Below are 22,981 nucleotides of genomic sequence, written 5' to 3'. Positions count from 1 at the left end.
TGGCCACCCAAACAGACAGCTGCTTGCAGAGGAGCCCTCGCCTGGGCACGTCAGGAGGCATCTATATGAACTGACGGACGAAGTCCAGAGGTTCATCAAGCAACCTCTGGGCCTGTCAGCTTACCGACTGGCCCTGATCGGCATTCACAGGGAGGCAGCCTCGAGTTATGTAAACTCTAGACCTGTGAATGCCGTTCTTCATCTGCTTCATCTGCCTCTTGAGACACGAACGACAAAAGCCCAACTCCGCTCTGGCTACTGCAGCAGGTTAAACTCCTACCTGAGTAGATTGAATGAGGCTGTGCCAAATGAGTGTCCGGCATGCGGAGAGACCCCACATGACTCGAAACATCTCTTCGCATGCCCGGAAAACCCGACAACCCTAACGGCTTTGTCCTTGTGGACCGACCCGATAGAAGCTGCACGCTTCCTAGGGCTGCCGTTAGTGGAACTTGACGACAGCGACTAAGATATCAACCGATCTGGGTGGGGTTGTTGTAGCAGCTACCAGAACAACAACAACAACAACAACAACAACAACAACAACAACAAAATGCAAATGTTAATTAAAATTTGGTTTTAACGAACATTCAAAAAAAAAACCAAACGACATGACATTGAAAGCGTAACGAAATATAGGAAATAAAGGAAAAACAAGTTGAAGTTTAAAGGTTTGGTTCTCATGAGGGCAACGTCAAAATGGCTTCTACCTGTATTTATGTGCCTTGGTTGCTACATATTTTGTTATATTTCGTGCAGGTTTGTATCCATATCTTTTTATCGTTTGTGCTGTTTCTTAGCTCTTTAAATTGAGATTTTATAGCGTGGTGCCTTTATATATTTTTTAATTTTTTCGTACTAGTTTGTGTGGTTATTGTTAATTTCCTTCGTTTTTCAATTTTTTCTTTTCTTGCGTTAAATGTTTTTTTGAAAAAGCAAAAATGCTATCAAAAAAGTTTTTAAAAAAGGAGTGGATAAAAATTGTATTGATTGCGGCAGAAGTTCCTCTCGTAATGTAGTATTTAAAGTCCGACCGATTCCAATTTTTTTTTCAGGTACCGATGCCGATTAATTGGCTTATGGAGAAAGAATCGGCCAATGCCGATTTTATAAAAAATTATAAATTAATGTATTGATTCCTAAAATCAATTAATTTAACGGAGTTAACAAAACAAATATTGAATTAAAAGGATTGTTATGCAACATTACATACACATGTATGTACATACATACACTGAGAAAAAAAGCGCGTTGTAAAAATGAAATTTTTTTATTTGATTACGGTTTAAATATGTTCGTATTTAAATCAAGTGAAAAGTAATAAAAAAAATGAATTTTTACCTTATACATACACTACGTATAAGGGAAATATTCAATTCAAATACTCCCGTATTAAAATGAAGCATTTTTCACTGCACGGATGGCGTTTTGAACGTCTCGGATGATTTTTCGTATGTAATTAAGAAAGTATATGTATACAAAGCATGCACAGCGGTGACAACACATACACACATACCCCAGTAAAAAAATTATATGTGCAATAATTCAACTTCAACTAGTTAAATGAAAAACCAATACTAGATCTTTGATTTTTTCCAATAATTGTAATCATTTACTTTATCAAAAGAATATAAAAAACTTTATGAATATGCATTAGTTTATAACAAGATAATTTAATTGTACCATTATGCTGAATTTTTCGTAGAAAATGTTTATATGTGCAAAGAAACAAGTGTATCTAACACTAGGACACCGACTATTTTTCGAAATGTTTTAAAGATAATTTGATTTGTTGGTATAGGATTGTATTTCTATTGCACAATTTTATTTGTTTTACGCTTTGCGGCATATATTTTACCAAAATTTTGTAGTAAAATTTGTATTATTATCTCCTATTTGTGAAGTTTGGTTTACTTAAGTTTCAACACGTTATCATTCTGTTTGAATAAGTAACAATCTTGTTGGGAAGTAGATCTTACAAATCCCCAGTGGTATTTTATTTATTTCTTTATTTATTTATTAAGTCTACAGAAAAATGTTTTCTTACAGACAAATGAGATAAAAAGATTTAGATATTTAAGTATGTATGATGTGTTACAGAGTAAACTAATTATACATATTCATTTGTTATAATTAGGGGATTCACAAGACGTGTTAACCGTCGTAAAATCTTAAGCTTAACACTTGTTTATGTAAAATAGCGGTTAAAATGGTTGGGGGGTTGGCTAATTATATATTCTTTATCAGTTTAACAGAATTTCGGTTTAGTTAGAAATCCCCTAAAACCATTTTAATTAAAAAAGATGTTAACCTTAAGATTTTACGACGGTTAACACGTCTTGTGAATCCCCTAATTATAATAAATAATAATAACAATATAACATTAGAAGTTGGGTAGCTGGCGAGGCCTAGTCTACTCTTGTGTGCGGCGGGCGGAAAGACCTTGTTTCCGCTCCGCGCTGTGGACAAGCTGTTGTTCATGGTCGGAAAGGCCGAGTTTCCGATCCATGTTCCCGAAGTCATTACGTTGTATGTGAGGCAAGCGGAAAGGCCTAGTTTCCTCTCCGCGCTGTGAACGAACTGTTGGGATTGGTCGGAAAGGCCGAGTTTCCGATCCATGCTCGTATTGTCTTAAGCGGTCGCGAAAATACACGAAGCCGCTACAATTGTACTAAGCAGTCATAGATATTGTGTAATTTTTCGTTCCCGGTTAAAGATATTAAATTTATTTATTTAACATATTGAGCAAAGGTTTCTTTATTACAAAAAGCGATTCAGATATGCTGAAGCAATCATAATGTTTGTTAAAATCTTGGCATAGACAACGAAAAGCACCATGCATTTCAAAGTTTGATTTACAAATACTAAACACAATAGGTTTAAAATGTCTCGACGGTCTTGCACAAAAATTTATCTCGATCAGTAAAAAGGGACTAATGACCATCCCGTTCATTAGTTTAATTAAAAAAAGAACCCCAAGCATCTCTCTACGACTTTGAAGTGTCGGCAAATCTATAAGCTTCATGCGATCTTTGTAGGGTGGGAGATTTTTAGACGAGCCCTAACGTAAATAACAGGAACTGTTTCTGCACTGATTCGAGCCCGTCGGGTTGAGGTGCAGCTGTGGAGTTTTTGTAAGGAGCAACGATGGCTTCAGATGTTATAGTTGTTTGAGATGTAGCTGTGGAGTTTTTGGAAGGTGCAAGGAACGTTCCTTCGGGACGGTGTTGACGCAATCGGAGACGGCTTCAGATGTGGTAGAGGGTTGAAATGAAGCTGTTGAACATGAGTTAAGTGAGGTTCCAGTAGAAGAAGGAGGTGGTTGGGGAGATTGAATACGCTGAAGACTCGGTGTGTTAAAACTTATCAGTTCTTTGTTCATCGCTGGAGTCAAAAGTGGACGGTTCTGCGGAAGATCAAGGTCCACGGTGATGGGATTCAAAACAATCTTTTCCATGCCTCTCCTACGTCTTTTAGGACCTTTTCCAGGAGAAGGCGAGGAAGAAGTATCTAAGAATTTAAATTCTGGTTGTTGTAAATAGTTTACAGAGGTTGACGACAGTTTTTTTACACTTTGGACATGACCAGCGAAGTCCAATGTCTCCAATTATCATGTCCAGAACTTTTCCATTAAGACCAGCGCACTTTAAGTGAGACGGATCATCGCAAAGCCAGCACGTCACAAAACGGTCCGAACCGGCTTTTGCAATACATTTCTCGAACAGACAGGACATTTTGAGCGAAATTTATTAAAAAAGAACCAAAAATGCGAAATTAAGAATGTATTGTACGAATACCTTACACACTCACAGTAATTGGCAGTTTAATAGCTAGTGGTGTTTGTTAGATAAGTTCAATGGTTGGAAACCGTGCTGAACTTAAAAGCCACTAGGTTAGAAAAATCAGCTGACTCCAAGAAAGTTTCTATCGATGATAAACAAAGGTGAGTGTAAAGCGCGAAAAATAGTAAACTGAACAAACAAATGCGATATTCCTTACACACTCACGCAAAAGCAACAGTAATGCACCAAAATAAGCAAATATGCACGAAGGCTGACAAAATATAAATTTTAAATCAACGCACTTTATGACTAAATCACGTAAATTTATTGGAACTTGGCTTCAACAAACTTTTTCCGGTGTGAATAATACAAATTAGAACTGTTTAACACTCGTGAAACAGATAAACTTTTGAAATTCTTGCAAGCGAATGTTTAAGCGACCGCACAGTACGAACGTTGCCCATATTTGAAGCTAGTTAATCTAAAATAAGATATTTTGTTCCTCGAATAACGATTTTGTTGTTCGCACGGTGTGAATAACAACGTTTTACTGCTGGAATTTCCAAATATCTTCGGTCGAAATAAGCGAAAAATTTGCCAACTTAATGCGCAAAGAATCTTTTTCATTCTTGATATTCATTTTTTCCATAGTGAAAAGATTTTATTTGTTTTCCAAAGCTATATGCTTTTTACTTTAAACCAAAGATCCTTTTCGCCAAGGACAGGTTTGCCATGGAAGCCGAATGACTCTCCAAGTGTTGGTGGGTATCTGGATCTACTATATTGGAGTTTCTTTCATCATTGAAAATAGCGTTTTTCAATTCATCCTACAAAATTTGTAATTTTTGTAAAATGCTAAAAACGCATTTCGCATAGAGTGGGCTGTGGATTAGCCATCTATTTCTTCAACTTAAGTACCTAAACTCTGTTTATTATTTTTTGTGAACTTTTACTTATGACAGAGAGATTCAAATACATTTCAATTTTTACGGTAAATCATGCTATTCCTTGGATATGTCATTTGCTCCGCTCTTTTGGGGCTTATTATTTCTATAGTCGTCGGGATTTTTAAAGGAACATCTTATTATATTCTGCTGTCCGATTACTTCAACAGTTATTTAGATAGATTTCGTGCCACAAAACTTCATTCCTGCTATATGTCCGGGCTGTTCTTCAGATAGTTCAATGTCACATGATATTATGGACCACAATATAACTATGGAAATGAATAAAATGGTTTTTATTATGAAAATAGCTTCTATATGTTTAAGTTTTTACCACACAGTCATTGATGTAGTTTTCTGTTGAAAATTTTTGACACTGGAGCAGGCGGAACTGAATACTTAATTTTGCACATGTAATTATTTACTATTGAATATTAACTATTGTTTGTGATAATGGTGATTAAAGTTGTAAAGGAACATCAACTTAACATATGAAAATACCGATAAACCAAAGTCTATTATAATCGCATACAGCCAAAAGTTTTACTCTTCTTTAATAGAGCTAAGATGAGGAAAAACATTTCGCACAGTCGTCGACTACCACTCGTGCTGAGCAGAGGTGTTGTTTCTTTCTCTGGTGTTCTTTAGTGCTTTTCGCAATCACAAATTGTTGTCACGTGTATACCGAGTCTATTTTTTCACTTAAATAAAACTAAGTTTTTGTTTTGTTTGGGAGTGGCAAAATCCAAAAGTATACAGTGCTACACCTAAAACGTTCGACATGGCCCCTGGGCCTCCCAATTTAGGTACTAATCGGTTTGCGATGCTAGCCGATAGCACCACCATCAAAAATAATAAGAAATCCAAAGACAAAAAGAATAAGTCTTTGACAACTAACTTGCAAGACCTTTTCCCTGACCTTCTTAGTGTTAAAAAAACCCAACCCTAAATTCATAGTCCTCGAGGCAACTGACAAAAATAAGCCATTGAATCGCTATTCGTGCTTTGCAGTTGACAAATCCATACGTGCAGTAAGCAGAGAAATTCAATCCATTTCTAAACTACGTGACGGCAACATCCTTTTATTGTTAATAACAAGAGCGTGCAAGAAAAATTCCTTGGCTTAAAAGAGCTTCCTGGCATATGCAACATAAAAGCAAAATACCATGAAAATCTTAACTTTAATGAGGGCATCGTGTTCGCGCCTTTTCTCAATAATGTCAGTGAAAGTGAAATCGTAAGTGAGCTAAGCGCACAAGGTGTAGTGGCAGCTTATAAGTTTCAAAATAAGATTAACAATGATAAACTAGTTCCATCCGGTGTCGTTTTATTAACATTCGACCTATTTCACCTTCCTGACAAGATTGAAATTGCGTGGAGAAACGTCCGCATAAGGCAATATAACCCCAACCCAATGCGCTGCAAGAGCTGTCAGCTGCTGGGGCACACAGCAAAATTTTGCAAGCGCTCGCCAGCACGTGTTACTTGTAATTTGCCACCCCACCAACCTGATAACTGCACTCGCATTCTTCGCGCCAACTGCTTAGAAGATCACCCATCTTCGTCGAACAAGTGTCCTAAACTTATTCAGGCAAAAGACATACAAAAAATTAAAACAACTAAAAAATGTGCCATAAGGGAGGCTATTAAAATATACCAGAGCTCTACTCCCTCCCTCCCCGAAAATGCTCTGTCCTTTTCAACAGTTCTTTCTACGGAAAACTGTCAGCCAAATATTTCAGAAATAACACCTTCCAATCCACATCCACAGTTACCTCAACATCAGTTGTACAATAATGCAGAAAAAACTCTTCCCGCATCCGATTTAACTCTCAACAACATAATCACTCCAATCATAGCTCAAGCATTCACTCATTCAACAGAAGATCTCCCAATAAATATCTCTCCACTTTCGAATTTCGCTCAAACCCAAGAAACATCCAATAACAATTTTTCTAACACAGATTCCCACTCGTCCTTCATTCATTCCCCAAATTTCACTACCACAGATTTTAGCTCAACTTCAAACTTCTCTTTCGATCACCTATAAACAAATAACACAAATCGCCCAATTGTTAAAACTAAATACAGCTTCCTGCTCTCGCTGATGACACTACAATGTCATCAGAAGATGATTAACGAAATAAATCACAAAGCATAACAAGTAGTTCAACCAACAGTTAAAAAGAAAGAACAAATTAACCAAGCAAATACTCTCTTAACTCTCATACAGCAACAATATCAATAACACACACAAAACCGGTTTTAAGCTATTTTTCTTCTATGTTTAGTATACTTCGGTGGAACATTAAAGGCTACTGGAATAATTTTGATGAACTTCAACTTCTTTTGAAAACACATACTCCATCATTCATATCGTTACAAGAAACCCACATTCAACACGCAAACACTTCAACCGCACCTGCGGGGTACGTTGGATATTTTCATAATTTAAACTGCAACTCAACTTGCAAACAAGGTCTAGGTGTGCTAGTTAAAAGAACAATTCCACACACTAGACTCAGCATTGCTTCGCGCATCTCCACCATTGCTATTGAGCTTAATATTGGTTTCAAGGTTACCTTTATCTCAATGTATATCACCTTCCCAAAACTTTCAGCTCACGATATTTTGTCGGTTTTTTATAATATCTCTTCTCCAATAATACTGCTCGGAGATTTTAATTCTTGGAGTACACTTTGGGGTTCAACAACAGATAACCATAGGGGGAAAATCATTGAAGATGTTATATTAGCATCAAACCTCGTCGTGCTAAACAACGGACTCCCCACACATTTTTCGACCCACAAAACTTTTACTAGCGTAGACCTTACTATGTGCAGCGCTATCTTAGCTCCAAAGTATTCTTGGAGAGTCCTAAACTTTGGGGCGAATTGAGATTTGACATAACACCCGCAATACAAAATAAATTGGATTGTTGTATTTGCTCTACCGCTACCACCTTGTATAAATTCGCCTTGCGTCCTTTGCTTTTACACGAGAAATGTCAAAATCGACAAAACCAAAGTAGCGGTTTCCGGAATGCGTAATGTGACCAACCGTACTTCTTTCGGAAGTACAGTACTTCTTTTTTCGCTCTTGTACTTCGTACTTCGAAGTACAGTCAAATGTACTTCTTTGCGATATTTTGTACTTCAGGAGGGAGATTCTGTAACCAGTTACGACAATTTTCGGATCGCTATCGCACTGTTTGACGCATGATATACATGTTTTTGCGTCAAAAAGTGCGATAGCGATTCGAAAATTGTCGCTAACTGGTTACAGAATCTCCCCCAGGTCCTGTACTTCTCCGATCTTCTGGACGACCATTACATAGCCTGGGCGATATATTCGTTCAAACCGTTAAAGTCGCCGGGGACCGATGGCATCATACCTGCGCAGGTGCAAAGGTCTTTGAAGGTATCGTGCAATTGGTTGGATCCTATTTATGCGAACAGCGTGAGGACAGGGTACGTCCCCAAGGCTTGAAGGGTGGTCAGTGTTGCGTTCATCCCGAAGGCCGGAAAAGATTCTCATTTTTCCTCCACGGATTTTAGCCCTATCAGTCTCTTCGTTTTTGCTAAAAACGCTAGAGAGACTGATAGATCTGTACATAAGAAACGCGATTCCTCGTGACTGTCATTCGAGACAAGAAAAGGTCGGCAAATACCGCCCTGCAAACATTGGTAAAGTGGTCAGAGGAAGCCAACACGCATGAGGATTATGCAGTAGAGGCCTTCTTCGATATCGGGAGGGAAACTAACCTATTAAGACTTATCTACAGCTTACTTCGCGACGGAACTGTCGCGGCAGAGTGGGGGGCGTCTGCACTCAGTGAGGAATCAATAGGAGCACTCCACAAGGTGGTGTTCTCTCTCCCCTGCTCTGGATTACGGTTGTACACGACCGAATATTGCAGACAGAATTGTCGCAGCACAAACTGATATTTGGCTAAGGGAAACCGGGTCCTTTTGTGTCATAAAAAGGGAAAAGAAGACGTTTCTCTGCTGCAGCAAATGTTTTCATAGGGCTCTTTAAAAATTTTAGCTCTCAAGGGCTAGGGATGGGGGTTCTGAATTGTCATTGTGCGATTGGTATACATGCGGTGAGACTACTTAGGAATTTCAACTGATCTTTTTGTATCAGCTGTCAAGAGAAAGATGAAGTGGAATCATCTCCCCACTTTCTTTTAGACTGTCCAACCTTCGCGAGGCTAAGATGGAAGCATTTTGGCTCGCACTTCTCAACAAACACTGAGCTCCCCTCCCAGGGATCGAAATTAGCCGCAATCGAAATTTCGTAATCGGCTCGCGGCGTGAACTTAACCCAACCTAAGCTGTACTTCTTTGAGCTATGAAATAGTTGGTCACATTAGGAATGCGTCACCTTCTGTTCGCTACATCGTCGGAAAATTGTATGCAAGCCATGTGCGGTTGACTTTACAATTCTAAAAATTTATTCATTAGCTTGTGTAAAATGCAGGAGCAGCATGTATATAAATAGTTGTTTTTCTTATTAGTAAATTGTTATAACTGAAAATGTATCAGGGTTTGAGAAAAAGTAGGCAGAGCAGTAGCAGCACAATCATTTTTGCTTTTGCTTCGCTTTGAGAATTTTGACTTTCATTCGGTCTGATTTGCTTTTGTTGTGACTTTGAAAATAATTTATTGCTTTCGATTTGCTGTGGTTGTGCTTTTGCTGTACCAAGGCGAATTTATTCAAGGTGGTAGCAAGAATACAAAAACAACCATTCCATATATTCTGTATTGCGGGTGTTATGTAAAATCTCAATTCGTCCCAAAGTTTACATGGATTTTGTTTGTGCTTTTGATGGGTGTGCTGTCAAATAAAAAGCAAAAACAAAATACATGTAAGGCGAATAATTCAGCTAATAAAACACCACCTTGTATAAATTCGCCTTGAACACCACCTTTTATGAATTCGCCTTGCTTGCATAAATTCGCCTTGTTTGGTGTATTCTCATTTTTCGTTTTTCCTTGCTGCGTCCATAAAACATACATATCATCAGTATATCAAACCAACTGCGCTGTAAACAAAAGCAAATGATTTCGTGTTATGCACAAAATAAACCACACAAATATTTGCGCAAATACCAACTAGTACAAATGGGAATTGAATAACAATTTTATTTGTACTAATTTGTGTTTGCGCAAATATTCGTGTGGTGTATTTTGCGCATTACTAGTTTTTACTAAAACTACCGCAACTATTTGGTTTTAAAAAATGAAGTAGGCAGCTCTGGTTTACTTTTAACAGCGCGTAACGTTTCAGTTTGCCAAAAGTATAATAAAATTGATTGAAAAATGGAAATAATCAAAAAGCGGGATACTTGGAGTGATCGGGAAATTCGAGAAATGTTGGATATTATAAATGAAAAGCATATAATGCAACTAATCGATAACAAAACTAAACGGAACAAGAGTATATTTCAAGACATTGCAAATGAGTTGAAAAATAGAAATGTTGTGAAAAGCGATTTGCAAATTCGCAACAAGTTTAAAAGCCTTACATCGGACTTTGTTTTTAAAGCAAAACGAAACAATAATAAAAGTGGAGCTAAGCGGCAGACATCAGAGCACTTCGAGTTGCTGGACCAGATCTTCGGACATCGTCCAGTGTTGGAGGCAGAAAGAGTAGACGTTGCTGAAATGGATATTGAAAATATGGACGTTTTCACTGAATTTGGTGAAAGCACTGAACATACTGAAAAAGAAAAATCTAGTAATGGGTCCCAGGACGAATTGACTGAAGTGGAAGTTTCTGCCAGCAATAATAACTTGCGTAGTTTCAAATGAGCTAGTAAGTTTGTAGAAAGACAACAAGCTAAAGTATGTATATACTAAATAATTGGGGTTTTTTCAGAGAAGCAGACTTACCAAAAAGTGGTTGAATCTTTTACAAAAGACTGGAAAGAATCACAGAAGGAATTACTTGAGACCATGAAGGGGCAGGATGAAAAATTTATAGATATACAGAGCAAAAAGCAAGAGAAAATTTTGGGAAAAAATATGAAAAGAATGTAAAAGAATCTAGAAAAAGATCGAGAGGAGAATGATAAAATGCTGCAAGAATTTCTAAGCGCAATGCAACCAATGCAGCCGCACGTCTTCCAGGCACCGACACATTTCTATAGGGAGTCTCCATCATCCAGTGTTATTTGTGTACCATTGCCTAAAGGACCTTCAAAGACCAAAGACGAATCTGCTTCATTTTATGTACACTCAAATTTAATAGTTACACTTTTAAATTCAATAAAATACAACCAAAATTTTAAATTGCAAATGGTTTGCTGTACTGTAAAAAAAAGTAAATTGAGGATAATAGTAACAGTAGCAATCCTTTATATTTAAAAATAAGCAAAAATATGTTTTAATATTCAACTGTGCATAAGCAACTCCAAACAAGGGCTAACAATTTTCGGCACCGGGGATAAGTGATGAAATAGAGGCAGGACGTTTTGACGAGTTTGGACAATTGTTTTTACGGGTACGGTTTAATTATTTGTACAACGATTTTGAGTTGTTGTGCCCAAACGCGTGACCCCTTTTACAGACACTTGTAGACAAGAGTCTACGCTTTATTAAAAAAAAAATATCCGTTGAGTAATTCATTAATAATTTCGGTTTCAAGGAGGAGGAGGGATGACTTTCCAAAAATCGCGTGGTCCATCCTCTTTCGTTTAGGGAGTGTTTTGGGCGCCACGCCTACTCCCCTCCACCCCACGCAAATCTCGAATTTTTACTTTTATTTTACTTTTGCCCGAGCTTTGCCCGGAGTGCATATACTTTTAAAGTTTTCAAAATTTGGATAGCTTTAAAAAAATATTTTGAGGAAAAAATGCATTTCGATATCTATTAAGTAAATTTCTTCCTCCAAAATTTAGGTGGCAACCCTATTCCGAAATACGCTGTAATGAATGGTACATATTTTGAGCGTATATGTACTGTGTATACTTAGAAAAAAGCTGATTGAAATTAACAAAAAAAAATTTGAAATTTGTATTACATAGAAGGGTGGCAACCCTGATGGAAAATATTTTCTGACCAAAGTTTTCAACAATGCCTTTCATTTGATATCCATATTGCGATGTTTTAGATAAATTGTGTAGAATCCAAAATAAAGCATTGTTTAAAAACCTTTTCTTGGTACCCATGAATAGTAATATTTTAAATTTTTTCTAAATAAACAATTTAACAAATATGCGATTCAAAATAGGTGGCAACAAAAAGATTTTTGAATTATGAATCTTTAAAATACCTTCCAATTGATACCCCTATTATGATGTTTTAATTAATTTGTAATTAATTTCGAATAGGTGGCAACCTTATACGAGTCTTCTCGGAGATAGTACCTATTCAGATAACCTTAAAATCCGAAACATTATCTCTGTACAAAATGTCATCCAAATCGTTAGAGCCGTTTCCGAGAACGCTATGGATATATATATCAGGGTTGTTGAGAATATTCGCATTCGCAACCGCGGAGCTTCCGCGTAAATTTTAACATTGAAGGGACCGAAAGTAACAGTTATTTTCTTTACGAGTTAAACTTGGCTAAATATTTTTTATTCCCAACTAGAAGTCCTTACCGGACAATAAAGAAACCGCCTATCCAAATTAAACAAGTTTGGTATCAAATGAAAGAGGACTTAAATAGCTTTAAAACCGAAATGTCTAAACAAGCAAAGTCACCTATTGAAAAATATTTCAATAAAAAATGTTAATTAATTACCATAGAACAAACCTTAGGTGAGGTATATGAATTTCTTTAGTATTAAATGATATAATATGTAAATAGAGGTGGTAACCTTCGTACGTTATTTCTGTATAAAAGCTATTTCAGTCCTCTTTCCCATGATACCAAATTTGTTTAATTTTGATAAGCTGTTTGTTTATTATCCAGAAAAACTTTCGCAATAAAAAATATTAGGCCAAGATTAACTGGTAAAAAAATAACTGTTATTTTCGGTCCCTGGAATATTATGCAAGTGCAATGATAAAACGTATATCTGGCCAGTCACAGAAGAGAAGTTCAAAAATGAATTACAAGAACTAAAATCGAAAAACGCTGTTGACGTTACTGGTTCTCCACATTCAGAAACAACCAAAAGAATGAGAATGAAGAATTCTTTGGAAGACAACGGTGTTTAAACAACGATCTTGCCATGATACTAGATTGTGAAGATGAAAGTCAGGAGGATACATACGACATTTGCAGACCGATGCAATTCCAAAAAAAGAATTATTGCACCGCAATAAAAATGCGTACGGCAAAGAATAAAAGTACGTTTACATATAAATATAAACCCAATTAAAGCTCGTTAGCTGTCAAATTGGATGTGCTTCTTTTCTCACAATTTGAGGAAAAGTAAAGCTTCTCTGTGCCACCATGGTCACTTTTTTTGCTACACATATGCTGTTTAAATATATTTTAACTTAATATTTTATTAAAAATACCTTTACAAACCTCTTTTCCTTGCTAGAGCCACTTTTTGTTTACCTCTTCGCAAATATAATCGATAAAACTGGGTTGAACACCAAAAAGTTTTCGGTTTAATCTGAGAATATCTAATCTAGGTTAGGTTCGAAATTAAATATTAATTTCACTTAATTTATTAACTTTGCTGATTGAAATCTTGTTTTATTCATTTTCATATTTAATTTATTTTTAATACATGAAATTATCGGTATGATTGATAAAATATGATACTTGTATATACTTGTGACTCAAGGGCGTTAAAATACCTTGAAAACACCGCATCAATTAGTGTTTTTGACCTTGTAGTTTGAGAATTTCTATTTGTATATATTCCCAAATTTAGTTTTTCTTTTAGGAATATAATCTGTGGTTCTGCTTCATATATCGCTAGGTTTACGTTAAAGTCATGAATACATAAAACATACCATCTTTTGTTTGCAAAATGGGAAGCTAAATTCATTTGTTTGGCATTTCCTCTTACTCTCGTCTTCTCTTTGTGAAATCTTGTATTAGCTCTGCTCCAGTACTCAATGAACTTACCGGCTTTTACACGAACTTGCAGGAAGTTACAGGAAAAATGATCCCGTACTCCAAAATCATGTAACTGAGTGAGGTATTTGGAGAGTTGTGTAGAGAATGAAGTTGCAAGATTTTACTCGATGCTTTTTTTGTTCCGGTGTTATATCATCTATACATTTGTAGTATATATACATACCCAGCAAAAAATCGGTAATCGCTTTTAGTGGTAACGTGTTCTAGAAGGCATAGCGTTATAATGCCTTCAAATTTTTCCGCTTCTTTTAGGCATTTCCGGTAACGCAAAGTAGAATGTCCTACAATATTTTATTTATTTCGCTTCTTTGTTTGATTTCGGGGAATGCAAAGTAGAATGTCCTATAATATTTCTTTTTTAATTCGTTTCTTTGCTTCATTTCCGGAAATGCAAAGTAGAATGTCCTACAATATTTTATTTGTCTCGCTTCTTTGCTTCATTTCAGGGAATACAAAGTAGAATGTCCTACAATATTTTTTTTATTTCGCTTCTTTGCTTCATTTCGGAGAATGCAAAGTAGAATGCTGCATCGTAGTCAGCTGAAAAATAGAATGAATACCGAAAAATTATTTTTCTACCGTTACTTTCTGTGGAAATTCGTCTCGCATATAAATCATGTTTTGCTTTGTTCAATTTGCAGCGAAGTTGAAGTCAGTCAATGAAGTGAAGTACAAGAGTGAGGAAGTACAATTTTAAGCTTAGTTAAATATGCATGTATGTACATACCGATTTTTAAGAAAATCTAAATACCTAAATAAATACATATGTATGTATAAAAGCTGATTTATAAAAATTTTAATTAATTTTAATCTTTTAAGACATTTTCTGATTTCAATTTAATATAAATAAGTATGTACTTATCTAGGCATTCTACATTAGCTTCTCTGTAAGGCATTCTTTATTCGCTTATCTGGATTCTGTTTATCCATGCGTTCTCCCTTCGTTTGAAGGTAATGCTGCGGGTAAGGGCTTACCTCCAATGACATGCCCATGTTAAAATAAGGCCTTCTTGAAGCGAAAGGGTAAGCGATTCCCATCGCCTAGCTCGTTTCCACTTTCGTTTCTGTGGTAATCGTGTTTTTTGCTGGGTATATTCATGTATGTTCATCAGTTATCAACGGTCCCAGTTAAAATGACTTCAATACTTTTTTTAAAATTTCGCCCTGCTTTTTTATCAATAGCACTAAACCTATGCATAGAACAATGCTATGAATATCAAAACCACTTGCAACAAATGGGTCCATACATATGTATGCACACACAAACTTAAGTATGTATGTGCCCTATGCATGCGCGGAGTTTGCATAATCGGAGGTAATAATCTTATATCCGCCTTTCCTTTTACTCTGCATGTGCCTAAATGTATGCAACAATTTGCAATAGCAAGTAGGAACAGGGCGCCTCTAATGAAATTATTAATTTTCTGCTGCAATACACATATTAAGTCCTTCGAAACTTTCTGCTGGGCTATGCGGTTCAGCCTTGCAAATTTTACCCCTACCGAAACCAAAGATGTATACACATCAATAAATAAATATAACTGAAAGTGCTCTCGACTGGTGCGGCGTCAATCGAGAAGAATTTACAATTTTGTCAAGTTTCAAGTTTTTCGAAGCGAGCGAGTAGTTATTTAGTGGCGCAGGTTTGATTTACGACTCTTTGAAAACATTTTATTGAATACAATTTTCCAATTTTTTAATTCAAGTACTAAAAAAAAATCTATTAAAAATTACTAACTTTTCCATTTTTTATTTAACTAAATCACCTAATTTACTCACCTAAATTATTTCTTAACAAGTAAAAAAGTCTAAGTTCGGGCGGAGCCGAACATTAAATACCCGGCGCAAGTGTTCAATATAGTTTTTTCACCTTTCCGAAAACTACCGCTACATGGTAAGCAGTGGTGGTTTTACGTCTATTTCAAACATCTTCGATAGAACGTTCAGTTAGACATAATGAGATAAACTTATATAGATATATGTGGGCGGCAGCATGCCCATTTTCCAAAATTCGATAATAATGTTACTTCTTTTCAAGGGATTGTGGTTAGTATCAATTTTAGGTAAAATTAGCGTTAAAAAAGGTGGTCGTAATTTTAGTCAAGATTTCAATAACTTTCAACGTTTTGCCTTTATGGGACAACCACAATAATCATACCGAGTTTGGTACACATTGATCGAACGGTTACAGAGATACACATATGTGGTCTTAAGTGGGCGGGGTCACGCCCATTTTCCAACATTTTATTATAAGCGTACTTTTTGCTAAAGAATTATTGCAAACATTAATTTTGAATAAATTAGCTTCAGTATTTACTGATTTATCGAAGCTTTCGTATTTCTCTAAATTACCGTTATGTGGGATGTGGGCGTGGTTTTTATCCGATTTTTTAAATTTTCAGCTGTTTGGTATGTTTTGTGAAGGCCAACAACTGTGCCAAGTTTGGGAGAAATTGGTGGAGCGGATCCCAAGAGATACACATGTAATCATAAGTGAGCGTGCCTACGCCAATTTTCCAAAAATTTATAATATTCTCATTTTTGTTTAAAAATGATTGCACATATCAATTTTGAGTGAGTACGCTTCAGTAGTTACTAAAATATCGCAGTTTTCGTATTTCTGAAAACTACCGTTATATGGGAGGTAGGCGTGGTTATCGTCCGATTTTGCCCATTTTCAACACCATCCTTCCCTACGCTCAAAAGAAGTACACATACCAAGTTTCATTAAGATATCTCAATTTGTACTCGAGTTATCGTATGCACATACGGTTACTCTTTTCATTCTGATCATTTATGTATACATTTGTCTATATTTATCTCGATTCATTTTGCCTGTTACAAACAGCCGTTATGTAAACAAATTATAATACCCTTGCGTACAAGTGCGCTCGGGTATAAAAATACTTGACATCCGCATTCGCATCCGCATCCGCGGATGTTAGCGTTTAAACATCAGCATCCGCATTCGCTTCCGCGGATGTCTAAAATTCCACATTCGCAACATCCCTGATATATATATACAAGAATTGCTCGTTTAATGTAATAAGATTATCAGTATTAGTATTAGTAGTATTATTAGTAGTATTAGTTGTATTTATTATTAGTATGTATGTAGTTAATAGCTCCTAATCATAATTCATATAAAAATTTCATGGACGGACAATTCTATTTCTGTAAACTTGTGTTATTCGGTTTTATCTAAAAATGTGATTTTCGCACTGGAAAATTATTTTTTAAAAAGTTCTTAATATTATCGCGCATGTGTTTCGGATCACTATTTTCCTCCCTAATGATTTCATTGGAAACTGCATCTTGTGGTTGGGGAAATTCGATTTCATTCTGCATGTCCGTGCACCAAGAGTCCAAAAAGCGCTGTTTTTCTGTTTCGACAAAGTTGTGTAATATTGAACACGCCAAAGCAACAAAAGGAATAAATCCTGGATCAACATCCATTCTTTTTGAGAGGCATCGCCAACGACCTTTTAGTCTACCGAATGCGTTTTCCACAACTATTCGCTCAGAACTAAGATAGCAGTTAAATGGCTCTTCTTCGGGCTCCAAATGGCCAGTGTAAGGCTTCATAAGCCATGGAAGCAATGGGTAGGCAGGATCACCAATCAGCATCATGGGCGTTTGCATTTCATTGACGTCAGTGTAGTAATTCGGTATCATTTGCGATGGGTACTTGTAAAGCCCAGACTCCCTAAAGACAGTAGCGTCATGGTGCTTCCTGGAGATTTTATACTCATCACGGAATCTTGAAAAATACATTAGTTTTAATGTCACTGCAGTTTATTTTATTATTTTGGTGGATTAAGCTTACATGTAGTTATTATCAACTACTGCTTGCATCACTATCGATGGCCATCCTTTTCTATTTACATATGTAGTCTTGATAGCCATCGCTGGGGGGCAAAATCGGGATGTGTGTTCCTGAGAATTAAATTATTTTGTTCCATATCGGATTTTTCGCTCACTTGGAAGTTTTTGATTACCATCAATTGCACCAATGATATAAGGTATATTCATTATTTTTTGAAAGGCAATAGCGATTGTTTTGGCCTCCTCTAGCTTTGGAAAATATTAGTACTCCGCTCGAAGCTGCAGTATTGCTTTAATTACGAGATGAAAGTACTTGTGTACCGTACTTTTATGCACCCCAAACACATTCCCAACAACACGGTACTCTGCACATGAAGCGATTTTATACAAGCATAGCGCGACTTGGTGTGAAATTGTCAAAGGTGGTGTCACAAATACCTCTGGACAAGGTAGATAAGACGAAATTTTTTTTACAAAGCATGTTAAAAGAATCTTTGCTCATGCGGAATGACTCATAATAAAAGTTTTCGTTTCCTGATTGTTGTAGAAACCACAGGTAACTATCAAGTCGTACTCGACGATGAATGCTGCGAAATCGGGGAACGTTTACTCGAAAGAATATTTCGGGCAAGCCGCTTTGGAACGATGAGATACATTTCAATGAGCTTTTTCCATAGTACGAGTTCTGCAACTATTACTAGGTTTATACGCACAGAATAATCGACTTAATTGAAAGCGCATTGACACCGTACACATTTCGCTCTAGTGTTTATACTTACGGCTTTATATCGGCATCAAAGTAACCGTCTTCAAAAGCAAACAAAATCAGCTGTTTTCATTAGACATTTTATAAGTTAACATAATGGAAAGTGATAAAAATCTAGTTTTATTCGGCATTATAAAATCGGGGCAAAGAAAAAGAACGATTATTATTAATTAGTTTTTAAATACTGATGCGATTATTTGGAATTTGAGCGGAACAGCTGATCTCCAATTCGCTTTGAGTGAGAGCGGTGTTTATACACTCTTTCTAACTGTCTGGAGAAATAAACTACCGATTTGAAATGGAGTGTGAACCAAAACACTTCGCGCTTTCAAAGCGAATTGAAATTCAGTTTATACAACTTACGGTTCTCGGAAGGAGAACTGATAAAAAATTAAAAATGCGGTGAACTCACTGTTCACCGATCAAAGGAAATACACAAAATAATTTGATTCACAAATAAATAGGTTTATTGTGCACTGGTTGCACTCAAAAGGAAATACACAAATTAATTTGTTTCACAATAGATAGGGTCCTTGTGCACTGGTTGCACTCACTCATTCAACTGATTCGAACAATATTCATTTCTTACCAACTAACTTCTTAGTCTAACTTACTACGTTGCAGATCCCAACACCAACCGGCATTTCGTAACCGATGAGTTGCGCGTGTAGGCCAATATTGCTTATGCTGCACTTCTTACGCCTTATTGGGCGTATTGTGTTACCGACCGCTTGCGCGTGTGCTAAGTCAGCGAAAGTGCTGTTTGGGGCAATGAAGAAGTCACATGCACGGCAACGTGAATAAAGGGTGCGCCATTGGTTAGTATTGGGATTACAGGTGTGATAACTCCTCCCCCTTTAAAGATCTGCGCCTCGCAGATCAAACGAAAAACCTGAGGAGGTTAAGGTATGTACGGAATGGCTACTACCTTCTGCTGGTAGGCTAACTTCTGGGTAATCGATTGTATATGTGTATATACCCTTCGTGATCTTATCGGGTTTCATATCACTGCTCCAATGATCAGAAATATCTGGTAGGTCCGGCTTTCTAGTGTACCATCTCCATAGGATAACAGCGACCCCTATTATTGCGCATATTGCTGCTTATTCTGTAAAGATAGAAAAATTGATCTTCTCATTAACGTATCCTAGATACTTAACGTTCTCCATCGTGATGTCGTGCACGTATTCTAGGTAGACCTTCATTGTCTTAATCCTGGCATTCGAAAGGACGGCTGGCAGAGCTTGCGCTGTCATTACCTCGTTGCTGGAAAATACTTGGTCACCAACCCTGACTGTTTCGTTACTTAGTTGGATGATGTAGGTGCCATTAATAGTGCTTGAGGCATTGCTGCTACTGATCATGCCTTGGTAGTTTGAGAGGAATATTATATTGTCGTTTACCAATTCTATAATCGATCCATTTCGTCTTGCGAACTGGCAGCTAGCGTCTCCCCCTTTTAGTAGTCGTGGTATGCAGCTATCCTCTTCCAATTTTGACAAGGATTCTGACTTACATACTGTAGATGAACTGATTACCATGCAGTTTCCCGTCACTCCGTACGTTTCCTCTTGATTGACGAGCATCCTGTCAAACGGTAGGTCAAGTTGTTTATGTTCGTAGATGCCGGCGCGGGTGATGAGAAGATTATATTTGTTAGCCGTTACTTTCGGCATTGAGAGCACGTAGAGGAGCAGTGTCCCATTCGTGTATACTGATGGTTGACCGTATTCAATAGCCTCAATTACGTTTTGGTATGGAAGGGTCTCTACTTCTGACAGTACCTGGTTGACCTCATCTGTGTCAAGTAGATTGGTGTTGACAATACCCCGTTTTGCCAGTTGACATGCCCGCACGATTTCGTTTACCTCTTCGTGAACGAGCAGGATGTTGTGTAGTGCATTTTGATCAAATTCCGTTGCCTCATTTTCTTTCGCTAAGTAATTAGTGCGATTCACCACCTCGTCGATTTTTTTAGGACTTCCTGGGTGGCGGCGAAGAGCTTTCCGTTGATCTTGTACTGGTGGTTATTGCTCCGAATGACTTCATTTTGGCTGTGGAGAATGTAGTTCCAGTCGGTTGCATCTGGTAATCCTGCTAGCCATTTCAATGCTGAGCCTATCCAGTCGATAGAGCGGGTGACCCTTGCTCTGCCCGTGCTACCCGTAAGTTCCTCAAGTCGTTCTAATGTTTGGTTGATGTAGAGGTGCGCTAAAGTTTGGTCGCCAGCGCGCTTCATTAAGCGGTTTGCCAAATTTTCCATTTGCGTCATAATTGTAACATATTGCTGGAGATGGATAACGTGAACCAGCTTGAAGGATCCGCCAATGATCCACCCATTCCCGTTTTGGATAGTTACGATTGGGGTTTTATAGTGAAATATATGGAGGGCGCTGATGGCTGATGCCAGCAGTGGGAATCTGCAAGGATGTTATTGGTGTTAGTGTGTTAGTAATTGTTAGCTAGATCACAAATACTTGTTTTACAAGATCGTTAGTATATTTTCTTTTTTGCTCTAAGTTGAAGTTAATTTCAAAGAAATATATTTGTTTCGGAATTTTAGTGTGATAACATTGTAAGAGAGGAACAATTTTATGTTTGATTTTACTTTACAATTTACAATTGTTGATTGCGTTAGTTTCAGTTAGTATGTTTTTTAAATGTATTTTTTATATATTTTTCTAATTTTCGTCCTGCGGATTTGGCGTTAGGGTTAAGTATCAATATATGTTATGCGGATTAGTCGCAAAATTTGTTTTTTTTTTTTTTTGCTTGCTGACTAGGCGCAAGTTGCAATAAAAATTATTCATATTTATTTAATTTTTTTTTTCTTTTATATACTCTCTGCGGATTAGGCGCAATGATTAAGTATCGGTATGTGTTATGCGGATTAGGCGCAAAACTATTTTTCTCTTTTTTCTTGCGGATTAGGCGCAAGTTCGCAATGAAAATGATTCATACTTTTTTTTTTTTTTTTTTTTTTTTTTTTTGTTTCTCTTTTTCTCCATATATTCTCTTGCGGATTAGGCGCAAGGGTTAAGTATCGATATGTGTTATGCGGATTAGGCGCAAAACTATTTTTCTCTTTTTTCTTGCGGATTAGGCGCAAGTTTGCAATAAAAATGATTCATATTTTTTCCTTTTTTTTGTGGTATTTTTTCTCCTTTTCTTTATATATTCTCTTGCGGATTAGGCGCAAGGATCAAGTATCGATATGTGTTATGCGGATTAGGCGCAAAACTATTTTTCTCTTTTTTCTTGCGGATTAGGCGAAAGTTGCAAAAATTAAGTTTAATTTCTTTTGTAGGATAGAGGTCCGTACTGTTCTCGAACTAGCTATGGGGGATCGTGTGATCTGTTTTGAAGGCAGCGTAGCCATTTGTCAAATTCGATGGCGCCGCCCGCTACTAAGGCATGATTTGTCCCACTAACAAGCCGGGCTCTTGTAGTAGTGAACATGTCCTTTGCTTTTATTTTCATTAATTCATTAATTTTGGTTTCGAATAAAAAGAAAAATTATCTTCTGAGAATTAATTTATCTCCATATTTTTTTTTTATTTTTATTTTTTTTTTTGCTTTCAGTTTCAAGTGCTAGGATGTGTATTCCTGCGTTTGACATTTCTAATGTGGGTTTTATGGATTTTTTTCCCACTAACGGTGGTTACGGACACCTTGTTGTCTTTTGCGACGATTTCTCTCTTGTATATGGGTTTTTGCTTTCCCTTGATCTGTTTGTCCTTCACGTATATGATATCATTTTCATCATAACGCTCCGGTAGAGATCTTCTTTTATTGTGCCGTTCAATATACTCTATTTGCTTTTGAGTTAGTAAGGTTTTTAAATATTCGTTGGTTTTCTTGCTTTTCTCCAGGAGTTCCTGGTAATTGGCCGCTTTTGCGCGGTTGAAAAATACCTCACTGGGTTTTCGGTTTATAACGGAATGAATGGAGTTATTGTAGCGATCTACTGCTATATTTACTAACTGTTTGATTTTTAAATTAGGACTATCTATCTTCAGGCATCTGATAATTTGGATTAAGGTGGAATGGAGTCTTTCTACTTGGCCGTTCACCTCGCTTCTCTGAAAAGGTGGACGATACAGCCTAACTCCCAATGACTCTAACAGATTTTGAATTATAGGGCTAACTAGACCGCGCTCGTTGTCGGTCACAAGGATATCTGGGGTCGTAAAATAGTGCAAGAGTTTGACTATTTTGTCCTTAAGGTGCAAAGTGGACTTTTTTCTTAAGTGAAAAAGTTTTGCGAATTTTGAAAATTTGTCAATGCAGCTGAGAAATGTTTCTCCTTGTATTTCGAATATATCGACATGAATTATTTCGCAAGGACGCGATGGGATAGGTGTGCTTTGTAACTCCGGTTTGTTGGGACGTCTATCATATTTGCTGATTTTACACGTTTCACAGTACGAGACATAGCCCCTGATTACGCTGCTCATTCTTGGAAGGTAGTACTTTTCCAGGATTTGTTTTTTATTTTCGTTGGCGTTGCGATGAGCTCTTTTGTGCTCCGCCCATACTATCTCACAGATTCTATCAGGGTCTCTCAGATCCTCGACAATGTACTGAGCTACTCGGATCTTATATTGCATGAT

General features: G+C 36.9%; 1 protein-coding gene across 1 annotated transcript in view; it reads right to left on the bottom strand.

Annotated features, from left to right (window-relative positions):
* LOC118745547 (paired box protein Pax-6) overlaps positions 1-22,981 on the bottom strand; it is a 484,830-nt gene that overhangs the window by 36,198 nt on the left and 425,651 nt on the right. The window lies entirely within an intron of this gene.

This window comes from Rhagoletis pomonella, unplaced genomic scaffold (genome assembly GCF_013731165.1).
Source record: "Rhagoletis pomonella isolate Grant_MI unplaced genomic scaffold, Rhpom_1.0 Rhpom_scaffold_00009, whole genome shotgun sequence".
Taxonomy (NCBI): Eukaryota; Metazoa; Arthropoda; class Insecta; order Diptera; family Tephritidae; genus Rhagoletis; species Rhagoletis pomonella.
This window is presented reverse-complemented; position numbering and strand designations above follow the sequence as displayed.